Here is a 9,799-nt window from a genome sequence, read left to right as displayed (position 1 = left end):
CTTATAGCTATTGATCTGGCTTCTTCGTAGTAACGATGCACGCTGTGGAATCAGTTATGCGCACAAAGGTCAAAAAGTATACATTTCAAAGTGTCCCCTGATACCTAACTAAAGATGTTCCAGTAACCGTCAACTCAAAATTGCTAGTACTTGTTGACAAATGTCCCAATAGTGGTGTACAAATGTTCCAATAGTGGTGCACAAATGGGCCAATTAATTACAAAAAATGATCGGCTATTGGTACAAAACAAACTTATTAATGATGTTTTCACTATGATGGCTATTTCGAGGTCAACATGACAATAAGGTGACGGTTATTGGAACTATGTTATCTATTGGTGCTCTTCCCCTAAGATTATTCAATAAAGAAATGTCTATTTCATGACAATTTTTTTTCATTAGATATGGCACTCCACGTGAACCTTGAAAAGATAGGTTGTGAATAAAACATGGAGAAAAGCCAAAACAGATGCGTGAAGAGTAATAAGGAGGCCGCGTGGCTGTTTAGGTACGTCAGCACGTGGCGGCATCTGCATCACAGAAACGATTTGCTCTGTCCCACCACATCACATTGAATTCCGTATTTTCAAGTATAGGTAAGAGGAGGGGCCTACGTGTCATCCAGCTCACCCTAGCCTAGTGTCCACGTACCTTCGTTACTGACTGACGCACCTCCAGTTTGAATAGTTCTTTTTATTAATTAAACCTTGCTTGCAAAGTGGGAAATACTTCAATCTTTTAAGCTGTCCGTCTGTGAATTGGGCGGTGTTTTGCTGGTTGGTGGAGGGCAGCCTGGCATGCCGCCCTCCTTATCTCTCGCATTTCATTGCATTTCACTGGACACGCGGCTTACAATCCGTTGCACAATTTGTACACGTTGCAAGTGCCCATGCATTATAAAATGGCGATTCGCCAGGAAGAATACAGCCGCGTAATAGCCGTGTAAGGGGTGTAGATCTTCACTGGTTCGTAGCCCCCCGGGTCAAAAACGTTTAATTTTTAAAAATTACAATGGAGATCATCTTCATCTCTTTAAAATCTATTTCTTGGTTAGAAGACCTTTTCAATCTTAGATATCGGATAAGTATGTGGATGATGTGATCATGATTCATGAATAAAATCAAGTGCCGACATTTTTCGACATTCACCTTTTTTTTGGGCCAACGTTAAGAACTCTTCTAGATGCTCTATTTTGTATTTAAAATTATCGGCATTGGATATTTGATAAAACTTTAGTCAGATTTAAGGGTATTGCAATGAAGATTAGCCCCCAAAAGTCAATGATTTATTTTTGATTGGTTAAATGAGTATGGCTTACGGTTAAATGACCCATCTTAATGTTAAAGTCTATCCCAATTAACTCTCCGTATACGCATCCTCTCTTTATATTGCCTGTAGCAACTAAGGTTTAGGCATTTCAAAGTTTTCTTTTTTCAAGAAATCTTGACAGAAATGGAGACAAGTAGCTTCAATATCTCTGGTATTTATGACATCGCTTCACAGAAGCCAGATATCCAGGCTCTGAAGCAGAGTATTTCTGGAATAATAAATGTGGCTCTCGAATCCAGAACGCTGGTCATATTCAAACACGATTCAAGCGTAACGGCGGCTCAACTGGGTATGCTTGTTTATTATGCTCTGCACTCTGTTTTTCTGGTTTTTTTCCCCTAGTCTTTGAGATTTAAAGAATTTGAAATTCATAGTAGTAGTTTTAAGCGCTAGATAATCGGATCTCGATCTGGCAGACGGCAGTGGGTTTGTTAATAACCCGCTTTAGCCAGTCTGAAGTCTGGGTTTTCATGGAGGTTTAGGACCTTCTCTTATCATACTGGTCGTGTTAGCCCGTTCATATCAGATTTTTACAATTTCTAATGATTTGTAGTTCTATGGTGTTAACCGTTCATTTGTACTCCAGAGAGCGCGCTGAAAGAACTGGGTTTGAAGCCTTCTCGAAAGGCAAACGGGAGAAAATGATAACAGAAGTGCTGCAGAGGATGGTAAGCCAGAGATCACTGTTATTACGGAACTACGAAAAGTATCTTTTATTGTTTACAAGAAAATAATTGCAATAATCCGTGGCTGTTTTGCAGGGGCGGAGGATCGGCAACTTTCTTTTCAATAGCAGATGGTGAAATTAGGCAGGCTGAAAAAAATCCATTTGTCACGCTACATGTGGATGTTTTCTATATTTACTGATTTTGGATCTACTAGAAATTTTACAGATAAAGAGACTTCTCACAGTGACTGTAATTTTTGGATCTTGTAGAGATTTTATATATAAAGAAGACACTTCTCAAAGTGACTGTAATTTTTGGATCTTGTAGAAATTTTATATATAAAGATACTTTTCTCAGTGACTGCAATTTTTGGATCTTTATAGAAATTGACGGTAATTTTTGGATCTTCTTACATCGATTTCGTAAACACACTTTTCAGATGGAAAAAAGGCCTAGTTTTTTATGATGTGTTTTTTTTGTCTGCCATGCTTTATGATATGCCCATATTACATAGATATGATTTTGCTATCATTAAAAAGAAAAATGAATGTTTTTTCTTGGGAGGCCGAGCGGGGCTACCCAGATTCGTTGAATACTGTTAATGTCGGCCGCAAAGGGACGACCTGTACTAGCCGTCCTCCTTTATTTGGACATCTGTAAGGCAGTTTAAAGTAGATGGCCGTATTGGTCTATCCAGCATCTAGAATTTATCATTGATCATATTTAATAATTAGTTGAAAAAAAGATTTCGTTATATTTTAATTTTTAATTATTTAAAAAACATGGTCAATTGACAAGGTTGGATGTTGCATAAATAATGATGTATTGTACGTTTCAGTAGAGAGATCTTGTAAAGGTGTATTATTACTAGCTTAAGGAGAGGTTGTATATTTGTACCATAATAACAATTTTATTTTTAAATTATAAACTATGTTATAGAACAAGGACGGTAGGGGATGGGGTACGCGTTTTTGAGACGGTGATCTTTTTTGGTCAATTTTGGAACACTTAGGAGACGACAAAGAGAACAGCTATATACTAATAAGAAAAATTAAAATATATAGAGAAATTTAAAATATTCATATGAAAATATGGATAAAGCATGCACATATACATTATAGAACCTTAACATATAAGAACTAGCAAAGTTCTTATGCCAAATTTGGGTTACATTAAAATTAATGTTTGTATTAAACAAAAATAATATTTGATCTTGAAATATATTTCCCTCAATTATTGGTAGCATATTTTCCACACATGAAGAATGAATAATTCCCTAAACATAATTAAATGATTTTTCTATCTATATGAACTTAAACACATATATTGCTTCAAAATTCCTTTTTTTCTCAATATTTTCAAACAAAATATTTAAGGAATAATAAGAACATTAATTAACTATATAATAAAAAAATTTGGTGAATTAGGAAATTTCATTTTTAACTCAATATTTTCAACTAAACAATAAGGAATAACAACACAAATAAGAAACTTGTTTCCTCAATATTTTCAAACAAAATATTTAAGGAACAATAACATGATTTAGCCTAGACTTGATGCACATCAAGCTTAGAATATATATTTTTTGGTAAATTAGGACATTTCCATTTTTACTCAATATTTTCAAATAAACAACTTAAAGAATACCAACATAAATAAGAGACTTAATGTATATTAGACTTAGAATATGTTATTTTTTGTGAAATAGGACAACTCTATTTTTACTCAATATTTTCAAACAAACAACTTAAAAAACAACACAACTGAGCTTACATGGTGTATATCAGACATAAAGTATCAGAGAGGGTGCTATGTAATCTTCTAGAAGAGAGAAATGTAAAAGAAAATTGAATTTAACAATTTCAACAAAAATATTTAACATGCAAGCTTTCTATTCTAACATGAAACAATATAAATAGAAATATGATGATAAATATCTCTATAAACTGTATGAAGAGGTTGGTTTTGGAGAAGAATATTTTTGTTAATGCTTTCATTGTGAATTCTCATAATCTTAAAGACTTATAAAATATACAAGCTTAGTCGCACATAAGTCTTTGGTTAAAATATTAGCTATTTGGTACATTATTGAATATGAACCACTTACTACTAGATAAGATTTTGAATGTAATGGTGATAGACCTCTATATGCTTTGTTCAATCATTAAATAATTCTTAGAAAATAACTTGACACTTTTATTTCCATAAATAAGACCTATTTGATAGTGTTTGACTACTAAAAGAGGATCCTATAACCAATTTATTTATTAAGAACTCAATTTATTTTTGTATACTCTACTTGCGTACTTGATAATACAATAGTATATTTCTTCTTATTATACAATAGGTTTAGAACCAAGAGAGAGAAGATAAATTATGGAAGATTTTTTTGATTTGTAAAAAACAATGAACTTGTTATTGACTTATTCTCTACTTTTATCTATTCTTATTCATTTGACCATATTTCCACTTTAATTTTTTATAAATGTTTTAAATATTCAAATTTTCCAAACACTTCATGTTCTTTTCCTTTAAAAATTGTTATTTGACATATCTATCTCCTTTCCTTGATGGTGTATTCATCCACCCAAATAAATTGTTATGGATAATGTCAATAGATTTACTTTCTTTACACGTAGATCTTTAGTTCTTGTATCTATATTTTTTTCCTACCATGCATCTTATACACACATTTGTGCTTACCATTTATCCAAGGAAGTCCATGTGTTATATCCAACTTTGAAAGAATAGCTAAAATTTGATCATTGAAGTAACCAAATATTTAATTACACAACTCTCTTTTAGCTCAAAACCTATAGTACTAAAAATTATCTTAACTAATATATATATATATATATATATATATATATATATATATATATATATATATATATATATATATATATATATATATATATATTTATTACCTACTATATTTTTTTACGGTTTATTTATAATTTGAAGTGTCATCTATATGGTTTTAGAAAAAAATAGCATGTCAATGCATGTGTTCTACTAATTTTTTACGATGTCAAATACGATTCAAAAGTGAAAAAACGGCCATTTTGCCTGTCAAATTCCAGGCCTGGTTGTACAATAGATATTTGTATGAACTTCAAGGCTATTTGGAGTATGCATGTAATTATCTACATTCTTTTAAATAAAAGTGTTTTTATAGTAAAAACAAAAAACAAAAATAGTGTACCATTTTGCTTTTGTTTGATGCCAATGCCCTTAGATTGGATAAAACCTTGTCGACTTTTCCATAAAAGTTATCTTCATCTGTAACTATAGTTATTTTAAAAGATAGGTACTTGCGTTAGTATATAGTTGACTTTTAAAAATTTGAAGCTTGTTTTTTCATTTGTAGTTAAAAATTAATATTATTATATTTATTTTAAATTAATTTATAATAAATATTTAATTTTAAATTAGGTCATTTGTCAAAGATATGAAAGGTTAATAATTTAATGTAATAAGAATTATATGATTCTATCATTTCATTATTTTTTATTTTCAATTATTTTAAAAGTAAATTGATCAAAACTTTTCAAAATGAAAAACTTTTTATACAAGTTTCAAACAGCATTCATCAATATCATATTTTTAGATTATAAGTGTAGAAGAATATCTATTTAGGAAGATTAAGACAATAAAATCATTTTGTAACAAAAGATATTTAAAAAGAAAAAATCAATCAAAATTGACAAAACTAGTAAATTGTAAAAGCATGACAAAATAGCACCGATAAAAAAAAAAAAAAAAAAAAAAGCATGACAAAATAGCACTGTGAAAGATTGTTTAGAAATGATGAGTGTTATTGCATAAGGAAAGGGTCAATACAAAATTGAAAGATATGCTGAGTAATGAAAAAGAATCACCCACACATTGATAATAAAAAAATAACAAATATACATATTGAAAACATGAAATTTCTATAGTCCATATTGATTGTTGCAATATTTTCTATGTGACTGTATGAATTTTTTCCTACCAAGATTTGGGATCAAACACTGTGATCCATTATTAAGGTAATATAGCAAGAGAAGATGATGGATAATGATATTTGATCCGAAAAATCACTAATCAAATTCAAAAAATATACATATGTTGTTTACATGAATACATTTTAATGGTTTGACAATAGACTTTTCCATTGAGAGCAAAATAATAGCTAATATATCATAAAATATATTGGCTAAAAAAAGGTGTACTGAAGCAAAGTTATTTTTTAACTATATTAGAGTTTTTGAAGAATACTTTAACAACTGTACCTAATGCTACCAAGATATTTACTATAAATACTATTTGAAGTCTTTTGGAATTTCTATATAAGAAAAGTTCACTGGACAAGAAGCAGGCATCAATATCAACTATCCTCTGTATTCACCATCAGATAGCCGTTCCTACACCACACACACAAGAGAGAGTTGATGATAATTGGTCAGCCAACGATCATAAAAATTCTATGGTACAAACAGAAATTACATTAATAAAATTAAACAAAATTGATGCAAAGTTTAGTTGTAAGCCATATAAAAGCAATGGTAACTTGGTCGGTGGCTTACCAGAGTCCGTGGCTTTAGCTTTTACTCATATATTGTATAGGAGTGGGGCTCCAACTGTAAGCCCAGATCTCTCAGAGCATTTTCTGTCGCAGACACAATGAAACAAATTATTTTGAACATACAATCAAGGAAACAAAGTCAGAATACAGTTGTGTGTGAAAAGAATGCAACTACATAATTTAAACAAATAAATTTTATAGTTCTTGTATCTAATATTATTATTTATTAAATGTAAAAAGAGTAATTAAAGTCAATGGATCTGTCTGTCAAGTTTGAATGGTTCTTAATGAAGCCATTAAAGACTTCCACATCAGACGAGTCTAAAACTACGTCCTAAACGAATTTGATGAAATAAATAGTCATAAAAAAATGAATCCTGAATGAATTTTGACAAAATGGATAATCATATATTTGCAGGTCTGATTGAAAGCTTATAGAACCTAAAACACAGTACAGACATAAATTTCAAGGTTGAAAGGTTATGGTATTTATAGACCACCCAAGAAGAGTAAACAGGTCGTCAATTTCAAAACTCGATTGGATGTTTAAAGCATTCAAAAATAGGAAGTACATCGTCAATTTCAAAGTTATGATTGGATGCCGAAACAGAACAAAGATCAGTCGATTTCAACACTCTGTAGAATCCAAAAATAGGGAAGACTGTCAATTTCCTGGCGTAGTTGCATGCACATACTAACGAATTCAAAGACAGGATAACGAATTCAAAGACAGGATACAGTCCATCAATTTACAGGTCAGATTGTGACAGTTACAAACCAAAAACAGGTTACAGACCATCAATCTCCTGGCATGGTTGTATCGCCATATTGCGTAGAGCACCCAACAACGAGATACAGACCACCAAATTCCAAAACTTGGTATTCTCAAAAGGAAAACAGCTCCATGATTCGGACTTTGAGAGAAGGAAAAAGATAATTACTTTTTGAATATCTCTGAGGAATTGAAGATCCGATAACTATTGTTAGATCTAATGAGGGATCCCGGCCGGGATTGTGGCATCCGGGCACATATGACCGCAGTTCCATCTCCAAAGGCAATCACAGTGCTTGACGACGGCGGAGGCAGGACGGATGGTGGAGGATTTACAGAGTCTCAATTTCCTCCGCCGAGATATAGAGAATCACCTGCCTGGAATCCACGCCATTAGACCCTCCACAACAGTGAAGAGAATCAATCTCTGTGGCCTTGAGGATTATGGTGTGACTGCCTTCTTGCAACTTATACTGTCTGTTGTAAACTTTGTGAGTTTCAAACATACATCGTAGTTTCATGGGGTTTATTGATTGCTGATACCCATTGGATTAAATTCAGTTGATGGTGCTGTGAAAATCAAATTTTCTCTGTTCCCATGTCTGCAATATAGTGTTTGGGTTTTTCCCATCATTTTGTTTAGTTGGCTGTATTGGGTTTAGGATCCAGGAGTTTCCCCCAATCCTCTAATGGCAATGACCTGAGCCAGCTGCCTCTTCCATTACTGGTCGATCTGCTGCCAAGGAGCCAGGAGGAGGAGGAGAAAAGATTGGATTTTGATGAATGGGGTGATATTTGAAAAATATTGGATTTTGATGAATTGGGTGGGGTGATTTTTGAAAAAGATTTGACTTTTGATCAATTGGGTGGGTTGAAAAAGATTAGATTTTGATTAAAGAAGCAGAGAGGGATGCGGCCAAGAGAGGAAGAAGAGGAGGGAGGTGTTTGTAGTGGTGATCCTGTCAGTGGATGTCACATCCCTCCTCGTGATAGAATTCGGAATAATTCCCAGTTGGGAAGAGGGGATGGGGATGGGGAAGAGGTGAAGTGGCCCGCTCTCGGCCCACCCACGTCCTTTCAAGAAGGCAGTTACAATCACAGATACAGGGTATCCGCCATGGCTACAGTTACATCATAAACGTACCCACCAGCCCAAACCTTATTATTGGACTTATCAAAGATTAGTACTGATCATCCAGAAGTAACCTAAAGGCCAAAGAGGGACAACCAGGTAGTTTTCCTAATAAGGGATTGGATGAATAAGGAGCTTGCCAAAAAGAACACATCGGTCACAGAGAAGGCAGAGGCAGTAAGCTTAGTGAAAGAGTGCCCTAACAGATATATGAAATACCCAAACTTCAAGTCCTATCTGATCAATAATAAATAGCAAGGTGCACCGCCCAGGGGCAAGACAAACCTGTACACATACATTCCTTTAATATTATTATGAACAGAAGAAGAGACGAAGACAAAACCATGAAAAAACAAAACAATTTACATATGCGAGAGACTGGTATAGTTTTGCGGTGGTGAAAGCTTACGTTCCTTTTGGTATGGATTTCAACTCTTTCAAGTCCAAGTTTTTCCTTCAGGCCAAGGATCTTTGCTTCATGGTTGCAAATCCCTGAAATGTCATGAAAGGTTGTTATTTGCGACATTTTCGACCTTGATTCAGTACTGCGACTGCTATTCCAACTTCTCTGAAAAGGAGTATAGATCGAATTCACCTATAAGAAATGTAAAACATAAAAGCAATTGAAATCGAAGATGAATGAATTTTCTTAGGTATCTTAAGCGGAAAGTTTCTTGTAGAAACCATGACATTAAGTCGTCCGCGTTTGATTTCAACGCCGTTATGATGTGCACCTGCTAAGAGTTGGACAGAACTGCCGGAGTCAATGTCTGGAAGAATAAAACTTGTTATTAATCTTCGAAACGAAACGTATTGGTCAAGCTTCTTTTGTTGTACCAATTATTTAATACGTTTATTTCAAATTTGGGCCTACATTCATTGGTGAAGATCTTTTATCAGGCACTGGCTATCCCAGCAATCAAAATGTACCATTGCCCTTGACCATATACCATACGATTTCAATATAGGTTTTTTGTACAGATCCGACCGACACTAGAACATTTACAACAACCCGAAAGATGAAAACAAATGTCACATTTGGCGCTAGATTGACGGGGAAGCAAGTGATAAATTGGATTTGAAACACCTAATGAAGAAACCAGCTGCTTTTTGAATGTCGACATCCATTTTTAAATTCTTAATGTGGTCCGATAGCATTTTAATGGATAAGTATCATAATTCTACACATTATTTAGATAAATTAAATCCGTCTACGAAGAACAATTCATACAAAAGAACATCAATGGTATGATGAGTTTCTTGTAGAATGAATCTTATCTTCTGATAAGGTGACACGCAACCTGAACTTTGATTTAAAACCACCCAGTGCT

At 33.3% G+C, this 9,799-nt stretch overlaps 2 long non-coding RNA genes across 2 annotated transcripts; one reads left to right on the top strand and one right to left on the bottom strand.

Moving 5' to 3' along the window:
• The first annotated feature begins 1,047 nt into the window (after positions 1 to 1,047).
• LOC131059274 (uncharacterized) lies at positions 1,048 to 2,395 on the top strand. Its single transcript, XR_009109980.2, has 3 exons — positions 1,048 to 1,618; positions 1,916 to 1,997; positions 2,091 to 2,395. It is a non-coding gene; the product is annotated as an uncharacterized LOC131059274 (long non-coding RNA).
• A 3,818-nt stretch (positions 2,396 to 6,213) lies between these two features.
• Positions 6,214 to 9,245, bottom strand: LOC131078188 (uncharacterized). Its single transcript, XR_009113745.2, has 3 exons — positions 8,835 to 9,245; positions 6,566 to 6,648; positions 6,214 to 6,403 (listed from the first exon to the last, which is right to left on the bottom strand). It is a non-coding gene; the product is annotated as an uncharacterized LOC131078188 (long non-coding RNA).
• Positions 9,246 to 9,799: the final 554 nt, after the last annotated feature.

This window comes from Cryptomeria japonica, chromosome 10 (genome assembly GCF_030272615.1).
Source record: "Cryptomeria japonica chromosome 10, Sugi_1.0, whole genome shotgun sequence".
Classification (NCBI taxonomy): domain Eukaryota; kingdom Viridiplantae; phylum Streptophyta; class Pinopsida; order Cupressales; family Cupressaceae; genus Cryptomeria; species Cryptomeria japonica.
Note: the sequence above shows the minus strand (reverse complement) of the source record. Positions and strands in the feature narration are given on the sequence as shown.